This window comes from Triturus cristatus, chromosome 3_1, assembly GCF_964204655.1.
Source record: "Triturus cristatus chromosome 3_1, aTriCri1.1, whole genome shotgun sequence".
In the NCBI taxonomy this organism is placed as follows: Eukaryota; Metazoa; Chordata; class Amphibia; order Caudata; family Salamandridae; genus Triturus; species Triturus cristatus.
Window position 1 is genome coordinate 255,276,505 of NC_140583.1, and position 20,585 is coordinate 255,297,089.

Below are 20,585 nucleotides of genomic sequence, written 5' to 3' on the forward strand. Positions count from 1 at the left end.
GTGAACTCGCTTCCTATGCCTTACGCAGTGCTCTGCCACTGTTTACGACTGTTGTTGTGGTTTCCGCTGGCATATACGCTACTTTGAGGCGCTTGTTTTCCACAAACAAAGACGTTTAAAGCTGTCTCGCGCAAGCTCGCGCATGTGCAGCACCAGGCCTCAATCTGCCTAACCTGCCTGACTTAATATGTCACCCCTCGACCTTCTATTCTCTATTGGCGCAGCTAGCTGGCGTTTCGAAGCTGCTACTTAGCAACGACACAGCTTTGTGTTCACAACCTGCTTGGTGTCTCGTAGCACCGCCTCGTTTTGCTCCTGCGACCTATCCTTCATTGCTGATCACGCTGCCGATCGCGCTACCCATATTCAGCTACAGCGTCATTGGGGGTGGGATGAAGCGGGGTTTCCTCCATGTAAAAGTCATTCGAGAGGCAATAACCTACAGTTACCTCTTTTAAAATGTAGGTCATGACTCACGCATGTACGGTCCCCGCATTTGAAGACATGCAGTTGTAAATATAATCTCACCGAATAATAACTGCTCTGTAATTAGGACCACGTGTAAAATCACCACAGTGCAGGTCAGAAACTAAATACCTTTCTTTCCACCCGCCGCGTGAAGACTGGGATGTCGCATCACCGAGGTGAAGTATCAGAAGGTAACTGCGTCATTGGGGGTGGGTGGGGGGGGGATGAAGCGGGGTGGGGGTTGGTACGCTCACGAGCAGGCGCCATGATTTCTCGCAATGTGAAGCGACTCCTTTACCGATTTCTTTTTATTATTTACAACAATTCTAATGAGTTTATTTTAAAGAAGAGCTCGCTTCCATCAATCTGCTAGCACCGTTTTACCGGTTGATGCATATTGTTTCATCAGTTATGACTGGCCATTAAATGGAAAATGCAGTATCGAGGGGATACTGTGAATGATCTCTAATATTTTTCTGTTGGTTTTATGTTTTCAGTATGCAGCACACATCATTCTGCCATTCGTTTCTTAGTATTGTCTGGATTACCTATATTGCAGAGTTTTATTTTATATAACGCGAACTTGACCAGAATCCAATCAGGTATCAGAACGCTGTTCAGTGTCATTACCGAGACTCAAACCCAGTTCCCTGGGCTCCTTGATGGGGGAAGGTTTCTCTTAATCTTGATAGAGCCTGTTGAGGGGTTTGTCAGTTGATCCTGCAAAAAGTAAATATGTGGCTCTGTGTGTGTGGCTCTGTGTGTGTGGGGGTGGCTCTGTGTGTGTGGGGGTGGCTCTGTGTGTGTGGGGGGGCCTCTGTGTGTGTGGGGGTGGCTCTGTGCGGGGGTGGCTCTGTGTGGGGGTGGCTCTGTGTGTGTGGGGGTGGCTCTGTGTGTGTGGGGGTGGCTCTGTGTGTATGGCTCTGTGTGTGTGGGTGGCTTTTTTGTAGGTGGCTCTATGCGTGGTGGGTCTGTCTGTGTGTGGGTGAGTAACTCTGTGTGTGTGTAGGTGGCTCTGTGGGTGGCTCTATGGGTGGCTCTATTTGTGTGTGGGTTGCTCTATGTGTGTGGCTCTGTGTGGGTGGCTCTGTGTGTGTGGTTGGCTTTGGGTGTGTGGCTCTGTGTGTGGGTGCAAAGGCAATAGGTCTCGTATTTGAGAGTGATTAAGCTATTGACATTGTAAATAACAATGCCGTTTCTTTAAATGTTTTAAAAACAAAAACATAAACAAAAATAATGTCATGAGCAATGCCAATAGCTTTAACTTTAACAATGCCGAGACCATTGCATTGTAAATGCTTGTTTTAATCAAAGGCGTTGTGCAGTACATCTGCTAACCACCTTCAAAAAAGAAGCGAAATTGTTTCTAATGAACAAATTAACATCCTAAATATTTAACACTTTGTTGCCTATTTGCCGCCGATTATATCCAAACACCAATGTCTACCTCTTTTGTATTACATGCGATTTCTGATTGTATGTATAACTTGTGATAATTATGTACTGCAAAGCGCTCTGATACCCCCGTGGGTCATGTTCGCGCTATATAAAACTTTATAAATAAATAAAATAAAATAAAACCCCATGGTCACAAGTGTGGGCATCAGAGGCAAGGATGTGATTTCTTCACCAAAGTTTACATCCTGGGCCCATTTATCATCATACCAAAGTGGAGAGGTTCAACAGCTAGAAAAACCACGTCTCTCCTGCGTCCTCTTCTTCCTGGCTCCAGTCACCAGCAGGAGGCTTCCAGGCTCCCCTGAGCCAATCACAACACCGCAATGCAGCATTGTGATAGGTCTAAGCGCCATGGCTTGGCGCTCAAACGGGGACTGGGAGGCTTCGAATGTTCCTCACTAGGCTCTGCAATGCGTCTGATAGGGCTGGCCAAGCAGTCTTGCCCACTTAAGGAGTGCAAACCACTCCTCTCCCTGCTATGCCCAGCTCCACCCGCCCTGAAAGCCACTGACTCTAATAGGAAAACTAAATTGATAATAACAATGCGTTATTATCATTTTAGTTTCCCTATTGAGCAGTGGGGTGATGCTCCTCGCCACTGGTACTTCTTAAACCACATGGAGCACTGCCATGGTCCCTGCCAATCCAATACCAGTACCTTCCTATCTTGCTGCGACAGGCAAAACACAGGTGGAGAAATGGAGAAGGGACTTCATTCATCGGTCAATCCAGCGGAAGGTAAGTGGTCACATGTAAGTGGTACAATTAGATTTATTTCATGTTTTTAAAAGAAATAGGAAATGGATTGTGTTTGTGCTTGATGTCAACGGGACTGCCATGAGGTGCTAACAAACAGCACACAAGGGATGTGCACATGAAGGCAAGCCACAACCTTCCGACACCCAGCTCAAAGAGGTCTACCTGATTGGCCTCTTCAACTAATCTAGACCTGGAAATCGCTCTGACACTAGTGCAATGTATAGGCATGCTAGGCATGCAAGCAGTGTTTTTAAATTGTACGTCATTATAAACATCAGAGACCCTTCGTGCCCACTGGCAGCTTTACAACAAAATGTGAAAGGGAGAAACAAAGGCTGCATCTATCTCTTTCTCAGGCAATATTCCCATGTTTTGGAACGCTTATCAGAAAGGCTTTTTATATTCATCAACACACTATCGAAACAGCACTTCCTCAACAGCGATCGAAACAGCACTTCCTCAACAGCAATCGAAACAGCTCTTCCTCAACAGGCATTGAAACAGCACTTCTTAAACAGCTATCAAACAGCACTTCCTAAATAGCTGTCGAAACAGCACTTCCTGAACAGCCATTGTAACAGCACTTCCTAAACTGATATTAAAACAACATTTTCTAAATACCTATTAAAGCAGCACTTCCTAAACAGCTATCGAAACAGCACTTCCTAAACAGTTATTGAAACAGCACTTCTTATTCCCCTTACTTTTAGGTCTTGCTTAGGTTTATGTTATATCTGGGCACCTGATTTGGAAATATTATTTTACTCATTGAATTTCTCTGCTCGAACTTCTCATCTCTGATTCTAAGGAAGGCCTTTGATAGACATCAAAAACAAATACATCCCAGACACACTGTGGCTCTAGGAGAAGAGACCATGGGCGTAGGCGAAATATAAAATTTATCGACAAATTTCTCAAATCATTCACCAAAATGTGCTCCTCATGACTCTGTAATTCATGGCCAATACACACGTCACTGATTGGCAAAGGCGACCTGCAGGGACACTGCATTCACCATAATATCCACCTGGGATGACCTGCAAGTAACTGTGGATAAAAATGGAGCTGCAGCGCCATTAGTGCTGGATCTGTCGGCCACCTTTGACACAGTGCCATCTCACAGCCTAGAACTGAGGTGGAAGTAACTTGACATCCATGGAAGCATCTTATACTGGATATCAACCGTCTAGCATCATCTCCCTGTCTCCGTTTACATCAGCTCCTTTCAGCACCAACTTTCTTGTACCCGAAGGCTCGAACACCTTTTAGTTCCTCTTTAGCCTGCACCTCATTTGCTACCGGACCCCTTCAAGTCCTTCAAACTAACTTTCAGCACTGACTCTGTTGTACTGCAAGGCTTGAATATCTCACTCCTCTTCGGCTTCTACCTCATCCCGCTATCAGACCCCTTCAAGTCCTTCAGTTTAATTTCTTGGCCTAAGTCTTTTATACCTCACAATTTTTTTTTTTCACCCTAATTTGCTGTAATTATGCAGATGACAAAAAGATCATCCTAACACTGGAATACTCACTTGATTACTGCTTCCAAGCCATCGACCAATGGTTCACCTAAAACCTAACTCTTCTGAAAATGAAATCCGACTCTGTGAAAAATGAAAAACTGCCAACCTATAACCATGTGACCCCAGGAACTTCACCCACCAAGAACAACATCAACTGAAGAAAGAAATGTGAGAGTGATTATGGAATCCAGCCTTACCCTGGTCCCCCGAGAGACACAAGAGGCACGTTATCTACCATCCAAGCACTTCAGCACATCTTCCCTAATCTAGGTTTCTTACAGAAGATGCAGGGCACCATCATCGACCTTGCCAGTTACTGTCTAGATGAGGCAAATGGTCTCTAGTAAAAGACGTCACTCTTTTTACCTCTAAGACAGCCAGGGGTCCTAAATGTGCCGCCTCCACAGTTCGTACAACTTCACCCCTGGGAACACATCACTTCAGCGCTACTAGCACCTTACTGACTGCCCATGGTCAGTCGACACAGCTTAAAGGCACGCCACATTACTCAGCGTGATTCACAGCAAAGACCCATGAATCATCTAGGTAAAGCTCCAAGTCATCCTCTCTAGGCTGGCACCTTAACTGACCAGCCCCGCTACAAGAGGAAGTGATTCAATGCAAACTATGTCTTCGTACGGGCAACATTATCATCGAAGTCCCTCCCAAATCATTTCCTAGATCACTTGGAATCAAGAAGGTAAAGACCTGGCGCTTCGCAAGCAGATAATGAAGGATGGCATTAATGAGCAATGCCCACACAAGGGATGTGTGGGCATTATATGTCTCTGGACCATGCCCACTGAGAACTGGACTGTATTTCCCCAACTAAAAAATGGAGAATCACATGCACAACTTCCTCTGGCTCTATCCCATTCCACTGCTGACATAAGTGCCACTACTAAAGCACAATAGCATGAGAAGAACAGTCACTACTCGTCACATATGACAACACAGCACTTCCCACACAGGCCACATTCACAACCAAAGCTCTCCCGACCAAACATGACAATAACCTACAGCTCAGGCATTATATCTTTTAATCCTCGTTGTGTCACTACAAATGTAAGCGCAGCAGTAGATGGTGGTATAGGAGTACCCCTGTGGTAATCACATGCAACATCATAACACTTCCCACGTAGATGACACTACAATTCAACATTCTTGAAACCCAGCACAGTGTGCAGTGTAGCAAATACTTTGGCATCTTGTAACGCGTATGAAGCATTATATAAATGCAACTACATGTAATACTATGCCACTCTACTCTACTGCACTCTATGCAACTCTTCTCTATGCCGCTCTACTGTAAAATGGAAGGGGCAGATATGCAGAGTGCAGTGCTGCACAGTAAGTGGCCCACTGAACATGCCAGAGCTAGCTACAGGTCTGCCAATGAATATACAGAACGGGGTTTTGTATCCAAGCCTTGAACAATCACAGGCTCGGCTTATTTCACCCTTCAGTTAAAGTTGGCTATTGGCAAGTATTGGCATTTGTATTTACAAAACCACAGGCTGACTTGAAACCAAATGTGACTAGTGATTTTTTTAAAGAATGCCCCCAGCTTTCCCTGGGATCAATAGTGATCGTCTGCACCTGTTACCAGTCACTCTCCAGCTGTGGCCAAAGATGGAATAGAAATAGACAAGTAACACACTCTTTTAGCCTAAGGTCACGCAGTGTCATTTCCTCTGGTGGCATCTTTCTCTTACTAGTGATAGAGTTTATGGCATTGCATGGGAAAGGTGCCAACCTTCAGAAACAATAGGTTGACTTAAAATGGAGGACAGAGGACAGCATTACAGAGACCGTCGCTGATCCCGGGGAGCCACCCTACCACTTGTAACATCTCTCTTCCATAGGACGGAGCTCTTGGGAGCACTCCCTGCCACAAGGCAGCAGGAGAGCAGGCTTCAACCCATGGGCCCTCTCCCCCGGGCCTTGCGTGCGAGTTCATGTCAGTGCAAGTCCCTTGTGCGAGCGCTATTTACAAACTCCCTTCTGCTCTCGGAGGCAATAATTGCTATCGGCATCCTTCACCTGGGAGTCAAGCTCTTCATCACAAAGATCAAGGCACATTGCCCGGCATTAAAAATACAGCACCTCCGTTACATTGCAATTGACCTATATAGGGGTTGATACACCTCTAGATCACCCCCCCACCCCGCCCCTACTCAATTTTTACGAGTTTAGCGTGCCAATACTAAATTAGGGAATAGTAACTCCTGCTACTTGCAGCGCATAGAAATGGCGGAATTAAATGATAGCTGCTAAACAAAACAAGTTAATCGTCCCGTAGCTTTCTACCGATATGTACAGCCCCACTCACCACCTACGCGCATGTGTGGTAGAGAGGCCGGCTCATCTTCTCTCGTGGTCCTTTTAAATGGGGACTAATTATTGACAATTTCGAAGGTACACAATGAGGCGCTGTGGTACCCTTGACCTGCCAGCATGGCGGCACTGTCTGTCCCATGTAGCTATTCTCAATTTCCTCTGCTTTTGCTCCATCCTCCTCTTTCTCCCTCTCTAATGACCCTATTCCTTATTTTCTTTATCACCTTTGTCTCTCTCTTTCTCATCTTCTATTCCTGCTCATGTTTCCCTTTTCTTCTCTGCTCTACTCTACTCCTTTATCTCTACTGGTATTTTTCTCTTCTCTGCCCTTCATCACCACCTTTTACTCTCTTCCTCTGTCCCACCTCTCACTGGAGTCCTGCAGCACTGAATGGATACTTATGAAGGAAACTACCACTGTTAGGTAGTCCTGTGCTATGGACACTGTTGTACCAAGCCTACGCTGACAAGGTCCTAAACAGTGCCGGGTTACTGCTGGAGGAAGCTGGCACTTCACTCAGGTCTACAACCCCCAGAATATAGTGCTTGTTGGAATGTAAGCCTAAGGCTGGAGAAGTGTATCCATGGTGATATGGGTTATCTCATAATCGTATATTTAATGAACTTGTAAGGTCTGGTGAAGTCAACTCCTTGTAATCAATGCAGAGTCTTTGGGTCACCCTCTTTCAGCCATGTGCATGAGACATTATCAACTCCTTCTTAGATCAGTCTAGAGGAATATTTTAGCCTCACCATCGTGTTATTATCTTTTTGGGTGAATCCTTTTGCCTCCTGGTAAGCTTTTCCATTAGACTGCAGGCGATGGACTATTTTACATGGGAAAAGAATATGCAACGATCCCATGCACTCTGTCTCATTGGAGTCTTTATATCATTCTTGCATTGTCTATGAAAAGCAGCCTCTTGTCTTTTTTCTTCACTGTAAAAAGCATAAGTTCACTTTATGGCAGTGCTTTAAATGGGAACAAATATGTGCAGATACTTCTTAGAGCATGAACCAAGTACATGTGTTCTTCCGGATCTTTTTGCAACGCATGATTTTTTTTAAAGGCGTTTTGCTCTTATTCCTGGACATGCAATTTGCTTTCCTACTTTTAACACAGGCATACCACTTCTTAATGCTGTTGCTTTCACCTTATTTACTTTCTCTATTAAAGCTTTAGTAATCAACACCCACAACTATTGTACTCTATGCCACTCTACACCACTATACTTTATGCCACTCTACCCTACTCCAATCCACTCTACGCCACTCTATGCCACTTCACTCATCGCTGTGCCACTCCTCTCTACTCTACGCCCCTCCACTCTACGACACTCCACTCTATGCCACTTCACTCTATGCCACTCCAATCTACGCCACTCCAGACAACTCTACTCTATGCCACTCTACTCTACGGCACCCTATGCCACTCCACCCTACGCCGCTCCAATCCACTCTATGCAACTCTACTCTTCACCACTCTACTCTAGGCCACTCCACTCTACTCTACGCCAATACACGCCAATCTAATCTATGCCACTTTACACCACTCCACTCTATGTCACTCTACTCCACACCACTCTACTGCATGCCACTCTACTCCAGGCCACTCTGCTCCACTACCACCGTATGCTACCCCACACCATGCCACTTCACGCCACTGTACTCTACACCACTCTGCACCACTCTACTCAGGGCCATGCCATTCTACTCCATGCCACTCCACCCTACTCCACTACCTCCACTACATTCCAATCCACTCTGATCCACTCAACTCCACTCTTCACCACTTTATTCTACCCCACATAATGCCACCATATGGTACTTCATGCTTCTCCACTCTACTGTTTTCAACTGTACAAAACTACAATCTTTGCCACTCTACTCTATGCTACTTTACTCTATGCCACTCTATGCCACTCTACTCTATGCCACTACATTCCACTTTACACCAATATAGTCATGTAAATCTATGCCACTCAAATCTATGCCACTGTACTCTACTCTATGCCACGCCAGTCTATGCCACTCTACTTTATGCCATCTAGTCTACACCTCTCCAGTCTATACCAGTCTACTCTACACCACTCTAATGTACTATATGCCACTCTACTCCACTCCAGTATATGCCACTTTACTCTATGCCGCTCCATTCTACGCCACTCTACTCCAGTCTATGCCACTCTTCTATATAACACTCTACTGTATGCCACTGTATGCCACTAAAGTCTATGCCACTCTACTCTGCATCACTCTACTTTACTCTACTCTATGCCACTCCAGTCTATGCCACTCTACGCCATTCCACTCATTGCAACTCTACTGTATGCCACTCTACTCTACGCCACTCCACTCCATTATATTTTATTTATCTATAAAGCGCACACATCATCCCCAAAGGGACATTCCAGTACTAGAACCAAACAAGACAAATATTCAATTGGATGCCACTAAAGAGGATACTGCCAGGTTTTCAGGTGTTTACGGAACCCAAAAAGGTCCTCTGTAAGACGCTTTTCCAAAGGAAGAGAATTTCAGTGAAGTGCCACCAGACGACCAACAGCAGCCACCCAACCTGGCTTTCCTAATTCGTGTGCTGAGAATTAGGGCTTGATGGGAGAAGAGCAGCGCTCTACTAGGTTTGTAGAAAGCCACTTTGCCACGCAATATAGCTAGACAAGACTCGTGGAGTGACTTGTGCATATAACAGAGTAGTTTCTGCACTGGAAGCCAGTACAGCCGATTGAGGCAGGCTGATGCTGAGCTCATTTTGGAACTATTACTGATCAGTCTGCTGCTTCATTCTTTACAAGCTGCAGGCAACTAAATAGGTAAACGGCCATCCCTAGGTAAAAGGCATTACCATAGTTCAGTCCGCTCAACATAAGAGCCTGGTTAGCAGTCCTCCGCCAGGCTAAGGGGATCCATCTGAATAATTTCCTGAACATGCTTAAGAGACCAAAACACCTCCCACACTTCAAGTTTACCCTGTCTTGCATAGAAAGGGAGTCGTCTAATACGGCTCCCAAATTGTTGGTCATTTTCCTAGTGAATGGAGCCACACCAAGAGAGGTGGGCAAACAGATACTATTCCAAACTTTGTTCGCCCCTTCGAACAGCTGAACTTCAGTTTTTTTCTGCGTTCAGCTTTAAGCAATGTTAACTCATCCAGCTTGCCACGTTCGAGAGGCATCCCAAAAAATTATCGTGAGTTTGAGGCTGAGTCTCATCACTGGTAATAATTAGCCGGGTAGCTATGGCACTCTATGCCACTCCACTCTTCTCTGCGCCACTCCACTTTTCTCTGTGCCACTCCACTCTACATCACTCTACTCCACTCCACTCTACGCCACTCCACTCTAAGCTCCTTGATTCAACTCCACACCTCTCTATGGCACACTTTGCCACTCTATGCCACTCTACTTCACTCTCCTGTATGCCTCTCTCCTCTATGCCACTACGCTACACATTGATACTAACTGTGCAACATAGGTAAAAGACATTGACAAAGCCCATGGCTCTTACATTGGTGAGACCTATTGGCTTTGCAAATGTTTGTGGTTCCAGCCAGACTTGCCGTAGGTGTCACATTGTGTCACATTATATCCTCTTGCTCCTCTATTTCCTTTCACTTCTTTTTTATGTTTCTTCTTTTTTTTTTTTGCTGTAGGGTCAGTGTAACCAGAAAACTTAGGACGATAGGCTGTTTACTTGAAAGCACAGCTAAAATTCATTGCCACGCTGCCACTGTTTATTGCTGATGCACTTGAAGTGCCAAGAAATCATGATCTCAGGCAGAGGCCACAAGTGGGTAGAGCACAGAGCTTCTGGCCAAATGTGTGCTTCCTGGCACAGACCCACTGTCAGTTAGGATCACTGACATAATATTGATGCAAACAATATCGAAAAACAAAAATAGCGTAAATTAAATATCGATCCAAAAAATATTGACTTCCTATACTTAACTAGCAAAAGCACAAATATGAAGAACAAAAATATTGCTGTCCAAAATATAGATTTTTAACTTTATCAAAAACAAAAATATTGGACACAAAAATATTGTTACCTTTAACCCCTTGTGTGCCACGCCCTTTCCCCGCCCTGTGCCGGGCGTTGCATTAGCGGGCGGGGTTCATGACGAGCTGGACTCGTCATGGGCACAGCGCAACCGCGGCCCATGACGAGTCCAGCTCGTCATGGACACACAAGGGGTTAAATAAAAATATAATATGTCAAAAATATCAAAACACACATTATCGATGACAATAATATTGCCAAAATAACTAATCACTTATAAATATATAAAAACACTTTTAACATAAAACAATTACTTAAAAAAAATATTCTCCAAAGGAGATAACTTTTTTTGATAATCAACTTTATTGATTTTACAAAAAGATAATGCTAAAAACGTAATTATAAACAGCACAGCATATTCAGCAACACAACAACATGTGACATTAGGCGAGAGAAACAATCTTGTTTTGATATACATTGTCATTTCTTCATCCTCTAAAAGGTATATAGGATTGAATCTAAGGAATCAAGGGAGTTAGTTAGTCCACCATTCTCAACCATTTACCCCAAATTTTCCAGTGTTTGGCCAGGCAACCCCTCGCTTCATACAGTGGCAGTTCTTGTGTGGCGCACCAGTCTACTCCTCTGCGCCACCTGGTTATAGTGGGCGGGATGGGGTTCTTCCACGGCATCGCAATGTCTCGTTTGGCCACTACAAGGGCGGTACCCAGGAACACTTTATCCGCTCTAGACCCATCCAGTCCGTCAGTGACACCCAGTAATATGTGCAAGGGGTTGTGAGGAACCTCCCATCCCAACACCTCTGTAAGTTCGGCCTCCAGTGATTTCCAGTAGGAATCTATGCATGTGCAGGACCATACCATATGGAAGAAGTCCGCAGGTTCAGCTTCACATCGTGTAGGCGGACAGGGGTGAGATAAGAGGTGTGTAGGTAGTAAAGTTGGAACAGGCATAGTCTGGCCGAGACAGTGATAGTCTTGGCGGCCATCAGTGCATCCCTCCAATCCTCGTCTTCCAGAGGGCCCAACCAGGTCTCCCACCTAGCTCTCAACGGGTCAAGGGAAGTAGGACCATTATTAGTTAAGGAACGATAAATGCGTAAGACTACCCCTTTCCCCAGTCTACTCATTGCGATTTGAGCTTCAAGGGGGCTGTGTTCTGGAAGTGATGTGCGTGTCTTTATATGGACGTCTAGGGCATGGCGGAGTTGCAAATATTTATAAAACTGGGATGGGTGAAGCGAGTGCCTGGTCTGCAGGTCCGTAAAGGAACAAATATCATCACTAACTCACACACCTCCAAGCTGTGAGATGCTGACAAGGTCCCAGCCTCTGAATCCCTCCAGGCCCCTCCACCTCCCGCAGCCATGTACCCTGCCAAAGGGGTGTTTGTTGAGTCCGTTTTTATCTCCATTGGGTGTGACGAAGGGAGGCGCGCCAGGCCAGCAGGACCGCTCAGGTTACTGTGGGCAGATCGCTGGGGATGGGATTCCCGTACATCATAACTTGAATTTGGGAGAGGCGCAAGTCTTTGAGCTCGGTCCTATAAGCAGGGTCAGACCATTCCCCATAGAACCAGTCGGTTAATGCTAGAAGACAGGAGGTAATATAAGTATACATTTGTTAGACCCATGCCTCCATCAAAAGGTGGGATCTGGCAGTGAGAAAGTGCCATGCGCGGCCGCAGACCATTCCAGGGGAACCTTGTAATTAGACTGTCTATTCCCTTGAACCAGACCCGGGGGATATGGAATGGAGTATTTTAAATAACATAGAGGAATTGGATCATTTTAAAAAGTGCCATCCTCCCTAATGGGTTGAGTGGTAGTTTTTGCCATTTCTGGACACAGCAGATAACTTACTAAAATTGAGGCAATCTAATATATGAATGAAGGATAGGATCTTCAAAATACGTCCCAAACCATTCACTCAGATATGCACCATACATGGGGAATATCAAAACACAAATATCCCAAACAAAGCATAAATTACTATCACCTTCTAAAACACATCAAACACAAAACAAATAATTACTACCCCAAACCATTCTAAAAATGTACCCTCACAAAGCCATTCAAGCATACCATTTTTAAAGAATATGGAGGCACCGCCAACAATCTGCACTAAGTGTAGACTATTCTACAAACAGCCAATTTGCCTTTGAAATAAAAAAAACTATGTCCCTGTCACAGAGGTAGCCTACTATTACAGTCTATTAATAGAAATCCCTTTCCGCCAACAAAATAAATACAAGCTTAGCCCCCTAATGGACTATTTTGAAGACATTTGGGTTTGCAGACTGCATTGGTCATGACACAGACGACAACACAAATTTCAAATATCATGGTGGAATGTCTATGACAGCACCTTTGCACAGGAAGCCAAAACAAGCAACGCAGTGGAAGGATGTCACAATGCCTTCCAATCCACATTATGCAAAACCAAACCGACATTTTACAAATGCATAGAGGGATTGCAAAAAGAGCAAAGCTAACTACAACTAAGAATGGAATAATCCGTTACCCAAAAAGTGCCTAAACTAAGCAAACAAACCAAAAGAATGCACAATATGCTACAATATTAAGTCAAACTCTACATAAATAACAAAGAAGTAGATTAATTAGAAATGATTGCTAAAAGCATATTATAAAATAAATTGTAACCTACCAAAATCAAATATGATGATAAATTCTGACCCAAAAAAACAAAATAATAAATATAATATTTTATTACATCAGTCAATCAAACAAATAAGATGCCAATATTAATCAAGACTTACATGATAAAACTATATATCAATGATTTAAAATAAAATGTAACAATCACCATCTAAAAATTAAAATAAATTCAATTCATCATATAAAATATTTAGAACACATAAACTAAACAATTCCACATAAGAATCAAACATTTTAAAATTAAATTTCCGGGAGGCGTGGCCAAGATGTCAAGCAGGTAAGACGTGATTCGTTCATCTCCCCGCTCCTGTCCGCCCGCCGAGTGGCTTCCAGGTGCCGTTGAAACGCTGTATACCCCTGACAGCGAAGGGGAAGAGTGCGGGAATCCGGGAGAGTGCCTTGGGGCAGAAAACGGATGAGGAGATTATCCGATTCAGCAAGACTCGACGACGGGGCCCAGTGAGCCAAAATGGCAGCAGGGGCTGAGATGGCGACCAGAGGGCTGAGCTTGGACCCAGGCAGCGATCAGCAATGAGGAGCTGAGAGTTTTGGCAATGCCCCCGACAGCAGTTTGGACCGCAAGACCCGCATCGGCAGCGAGCCCTCCCAGTGCTTACGGGCTGAGGTGGAGGTCCCGGCAATGGAACGGAACTGAGGGAGGACTGGCGCGTATCCCTCATCCTCCTATAGATGGCGCGAGAGGTCACGATTGTGCACCTGAAGACAGCGAGGCTAGAGGACCCCGGTCCATGTGACGACGGAGGTGAGAGCCCCGGCGGTCCGTCAAGCGACTGTTTTAATTGGCTGACCCCTATCCAGAACTGTGCCTTGCTAGGTGCCGCACTTGGTGTAGGGGGACCCAGCAACATCAGGGGCACAGGAGGGAGACCGGACCGAGGGTCCCACACAGCAGCTGACAACGTGTGGCGCTACAACCACGCAGAGACACGCAACGACGAAGGTGAGAGCACCGGCGTTCTCTCAGGCACTCGAGACATTCGGAAGGCCCGCACCAGGAGCTGCGCACTACTCAAGGCTGTGCCTAGCGAAGGGAGCTCCGGCACTAACAGAGGCACAGGAGGGGTACTGGAACGAGGCCCCGTTCAGCAGGCGGCACACGACGATACAACCGCAAAGCAAGTGACGGTGCAACTGGAGGGCCACCGGGCATGAATACAGGAAGAACGAGTTGATTGGACACCTGCCTGGCAACAAAAAGCTATCCAGCACCGCAGTAGAAGTGATATGATCCACAAGGTCAAACTACTACACGATGGGGCCTGAACGGTACAAGAAGTAAGCAGTGCAGAGCGGCCGTACAGCGAGGAGGTCGCGAGGGCTATCCAGAGTGCTAAATTTACCTCCCACAGACCCGGATAAAGGGCCCGTTAACTATATAAGACTGGGCGCAAAACAGGGAGGGCTGGAGAAGCGCGGCCCGGCCACCGGAGAAGGCGAGCTCATAACAGAACAATCAATAGAGGTGGGTGCTGATCTACCACCGGCCTAGCACAACGGAACGGGGACTGCACGGACCACGATTCGCTGGGTGAGTGTTAGCTGGTGAGCCTGCGCACGTAGCGAGGCTCACCAGCACATATAAAGCCAGCGCCAAAGTCTGAGCCAGAAGGGCTGAGGAGGAGCGGCCGATCAGGTATATTCTCCAGGCAGAGAGTGTCAGGGCTTCGGATTATCACACGTGTCTTGCAGGAAGGCCCACGAGTTCACGCCGCAGCTTCATATACCTAGCTGTAGCCTGGCAATGTCTACAACGCGGGGAAGAAGGACAGAAACGTGAAGGATATGTTCACTAAGATGGCTGGCATGAGTGGCGGAGATGGCCGTGCCTCACCGACTACACCAGGAGGGCAGGAGATGGAGAGTCTGGAGGAACCGGTCACGCGGGCATTTCTAGCACAATTATTCTCGACCCTGCGGGAAGACTTACAAGCCCTCAGAAAAGACTTCTCCAACGAGATAAAAGAGGTGCGGCGAGATATGGACGCGGTGGGAGAGAGAGTAGCCACACTGGAAGAACATGAACAGACTTGTGACGAAGAAGTGGAGCAGCTACAGCAAGAAGTGATCCGCCTCCAGGCACAACAAATAGAGATTCAGGCCCACGCAGAAGATTTAGAAAATCACTCCTGTATAAACAACATACGAGTGAAAGGAGTACCTCCCAAAGAAGAAGGCACAGACATCTCTCAGTATCTGCAAGGCCTCTTTCATCATATACTGAAGGTGTCTCAAGACTTTGACATTAAAATCGACAGAGCCCACAGAGTAGGTTTGCAGAGGAGGGCACCGGCACCTCTCCCAGGCATCTTGGCATACCTACCGGACTTTCAACTCAAGGAACTCATTCTACGACGAGCCAGGGAAACACAACCCTTAACATCAAGGGCACACAATCGCCCTATACCACGACCTGGCAGCGATAACTCTGCAGAAGCGCCAAGACTTCTGTCCAGTCACGACTCACCTGCGCAACCAAGTTATCTCCTTCTCCTGGGGCAATCCCTTTTGCATCGTCTTCAAATTGAATGACAAGCTGCAGCAAATCTGATCACTACAGGAAGCATGCCGTGTTCTGGGCATTGAGAACCCTCAGAAAGTCGAATCCCGCAAATGGAGATCAAAAAGACAGCTGGAGCATTGGCGTCGAGTAGGGGGACCGAGGTTGTCGGAGGCACAGTTGAAGCCGAACTTAGAGACCATAGCACAGGAACGTCTAGCGGTGTTGGACTCGTTGTATGCTGAATCCGGATCCAGGGATCGCGACTGAGCTGACTCAGGGGCCAGATAAGCGGTAAAATGCAGTGCCGGGGGGTGGTGGGCAGACGCCCAGGGAGCGGGGGGGACCTGATGGCTATGTGATGCACCCAACAAACTGTTCCAGCAAGGGGACGCGGTCACGCTTTGCTGCTCCTGGACTGTACTGGGGGAACTCACTGTTTTACTAGTTGGGGTTAGGGAGGTGCGGGGGATGGTCCGGTGTCCACAGATTATATGTGCAAAAAGTTTCCAGTGTTCACAGCATATACACACAAGAAGTTTCACACAGGGTAACACAGACCCATCCCAAACAGAGGGAAATCAGATATGTTGGAGGGAACGGAATTGGCCTAGGGATCAGCACATTATTGGTCGCAACCACCTACAATGATGAAGGAAGTAGTGAAAGTTATTACGCTTAATGTAAAAGGGCTCAACAATCCCATTAAAAGGAAGGTAATCCTGTCTTATTTGGAAAACGCAGAGGCAGATATATGTCTCCTACAGGAGACACATCTCCTCCCTAAAGATTGTCAATGCAAGCGCTCGAGGGCGTTTCCCCAGCGGTACTTCTCTTCCACAGGGGAGAAAAAGGCAGGGGTGACCATTCTCATGTCCAAACGAGACAGAGGGGAAGTGAAAGAGAAAGTGGCAGGAACAAATGGAAGGTTACTGGTATACACTATGCAGTTCGGTACCCAATTCATGGTGATAGGTTCCATATATGCTCCTAATTCGGGACAGGAGGCATTCCTCAAGGCAGCTTTAGCGGATACTATGGTTCCACAAAATCGCATGACATTAGTAGGGCGGGGCCTGAACATGGATATGGATAGGTCGAAAGCTATTTACCACCAAAATGGGGAGATGTCGGGCGACAGGAAGAAATGGCTGAGGGAGATGGGACTAATTGACATCTGGAGGAAGGCTCACCCCACTACGACACAATATACATTCTATTCCCATGCACATAAACCCTATGCCCGCCTGGATTACTTTCTGGGAACGATGGAGGTTAATAGGGTGGTCAAAGACGTGGGTATTGAACCTGCGGCCCTTTCAGACCATGACGCAATGACTGTACAGATACTACTAACACTGCGGCCCGACAATCAGGAAGCTGGAGACTTAAAGAAACTATGCTCCACAAAAAATCAGTAGAACAGCAAATCACTAAATGTATTCAGGAGTACCTCGCACTTAACGATACTTTGATATAACAATCGCAACATTGTGGGAAGCGATGAAAGCAGTAGTGAGGGGGGAGCTAATAGCAATATCAGCAGTCGACAACAGGGAGCGTAAGGAAATACGATCGAGCAAGTGTGAGAATTGGAGAGGGTACATAGTAGGACGGGGGTGCCTGGGGTGTGGAGACAGCTGAAAGCGGCCAGAGCTCAGCTAGCAGGGATAGACCTAGATAGGGCGGAGGACGCAGCAGTTAGACTAAAACACTCCTATTACATTGGGGGAGATCGTACGGGCAGCTTATTAGCAAATAGGCTACGGCCCAAAGAAAACTGACAAAGGTACTCTCGTTACAGAGAAGCGGACAGGAAGAGGCTACGGAGGATCAAGAGATAGCTCAAACCTTTAGGGAGTTTTATGAGAAGCTCTACACAGCAGACACGACACCGGACAGCGACACAACAGCTTATTTACAGTTCGTTACCATGTCCACACTAACACCAGACCACGCAAAATCTCTGGACGCCCCTGTCCGGATCGGGGAAGTGATCACAGGGATCTCGAGACTTAAGGTGCTCAAATCCCTGGGCCCCGAAGAGTTCCCCGCTCTTTTCTATAAAAAATTCTACAATATATTAGCTCCGATATTAACGAGGATGTTTAACTCCTTTGAGGGCGCCTACCCGATTCCAGCAACAATGTTGGCGCGACGATAGTTGTACTACCCAAACCGAGAAAAGATAGGCAGCAATGCGGCTCGTACCGCCCAGAATCCCTGTTTAACGTAGATTTTAAAACCTTTACGGGAATACTCGCTACGCGATTAGGCCCACATATGCCATATTTAATAGAACCAGATCAGGCGGGGTTTATCCAAACCCGGCAATGCGGAGACAACACAAAGAGGATACTCCAACTCATAGGCAAGGCCCACCAAACGCAAATGGATGCGCTTCTGTTGACGGTTGACTCCGAAAAGGCGTTCAACCAGGTAGAATGGTGGTTTTTGATGCACACGATGTCGAGATTTGGGCTGGGTGAGAGACTCCGGGAATGAGTGGGCTGCTGCTATGGAAGGCCCATAGCTTCCATTAGAGTTAATGGCATCTCTTAACGACCCTTAAATGTTCAAGGGGGAACTAGGCAAGGCTACCCATTGAAACCCGCTACTGTTCAATTTATACATTGAACCTCTGGCAGAGAGAATACGAGACAACCCTAATATAAGAGGGATACCGTTCGAAGGAGAACCACACCTAATCAGTTTATATGCAGACGATGTGATAGCAACACTGACCGAACCGGAGGACTCACTAGAAGCATATGGCCAGGTTTCGTGCTTCCGAGTCAACGTGGGTAAATCACTGATCCTAAATTTAAATTCAACAAATCCTACATTCGGTCCCAGGGAAGATTGGTTGTCGGGGATAAAGATGGTTGATACTATTCCTTATTTGGGGTAGGAATTGGTGGCTACAGTCCACCAAACAGTTAAACTAAATTATGCTAAGCTAGCGCGGCAGGTGAAAAAAAGATTTGGGCACCTGGAGTAAATATCGCCTTCCTTACTGGGGAGAATGGCGGCGGTCAAAATGACCCTTCTACCGAAGGCATTGTACTTGTTTCAAACTCTATTGGCATTACCACCTGAGGGAGTGATCGGCTCCTTACAACGTAACATCAACCACTTTGTGTGGGCGGGGACAAGGCCACGGATGAGCAAGACTATAGGATACATGAGACCAGAAAATGGAGGCCTATGGATTCCAGACCTCCTAGGCTACTATAAAGCGGCCTAATTGTGATACTTAGTGGAATGGGCTAGGCCCAAATCCGAAAAACGATGGCTCGTCCAGGACAGAGCACTTGCGGGAATCCCTCTATGGAAGGTCCTCTTCCTGAAACAAGCACAATGACCACGTAGCTTAATGGTTTCGCCGATCACCAAGTCGGTGATGAAAGTCTGGGATGGGGTGGCAACTGCCAGGAAACTTACGATATTTCCGTCACCTTTAACTCCCCTGTTTGGAAACAGCGAGTTTGCCCCAGGGTTGGCAGACAAGACATATTCGTCGTGGTGGGATACCTCTTGTCGCTCGGCGGGTCATCTCTTTGACCTATGAGGAATACTCTCATTTCCTCTGTTAAAACTAGAGTATGGGATGCCAGAGTCGGAACATCTGCCATATATGCAACTAAGGCACTGGGTACTTCAAACGGGGATGAGAGATCAGGCAAGCCATCCATTGACCCGATACAAAAAATGGCTACTGACTAAACAAACTGATGAAGGGTTGATTTCAGAAATGTCTGACATGATCCGGCATTGTCCACAGCCACATGCCACACTGAGTCAGAAGAGGTGGGGGAGAGAACTGGGAGGTGATCTTACACAAAAAGACGGGGAAGGGATTTATTACAGAGCGAAACACACGGCCCGCAACGTGGCCAGTATTGAAACAGCTATGAAAATAGCTAAATACTGGTACCTTACTCCGGCGCGCCTCCATAGGGGTAATCGGAACAGGAGCCCTACCTGCTGGAGAGGTGGTGATGAGGAGGGAACACTAATACACTTACTGTGGGAGTGTCCGTTACATACTAATTACTGGACTAAAATCCTAGATGAAGTAGATGAGCTTTTCGATATGCAGATTCCGAGGCTTCCCGTGTATGGAGTTCTAGGCCTCCCTAACACAATCACATATCCACTCAAAAGCATAGGAGGACAACAGATGGGGCTAGCATTGGGGGCAGCCTTGCAGAATATACTGACACGCTGGGGGTCGTCCACCTCTCCCACATACATGGGGTGGTTACACAGGATATGGCACGTCTTGGGGATGGAACGAATTTTGCCACTCTGAAAAACACTGACGATTGCTTTCAGAAAGTTTGGAGCCCATTTCTAAAACTGCTTTCCACAGAATTCAATGAAATCACCCAGCCCAAATATTTAAGAGTACTGCGACTGTCCAACCTACGGAGAGAACAGCAACCGCCCAAAACCGATTAGTATGAGACATCAAAATCACAAGAACGGGAAACAATAGATAGGACAATGGGACTACCGGAAGGGGAGGGGGGGGAGTTCAAGTTATTGGTTTACTGCAAAGAGGTAGAGATAGGACATAATGCGATTCAAATGTTACATCGGAACTGTTTAATTTGTGCATTATGTTAAGAATGCTATTTGATTATATAGGTACAAGATCATATGCAGAATGTCCTTGCACCATATTGCTTTTGCCTTTGTTTTGCTTTCCAATATTGAAAATTCTAATAAACACATTTAAACATAAAATTACATTTCACACCAAAAAGGAAATAAAATAAATAATACTTAATCTCTA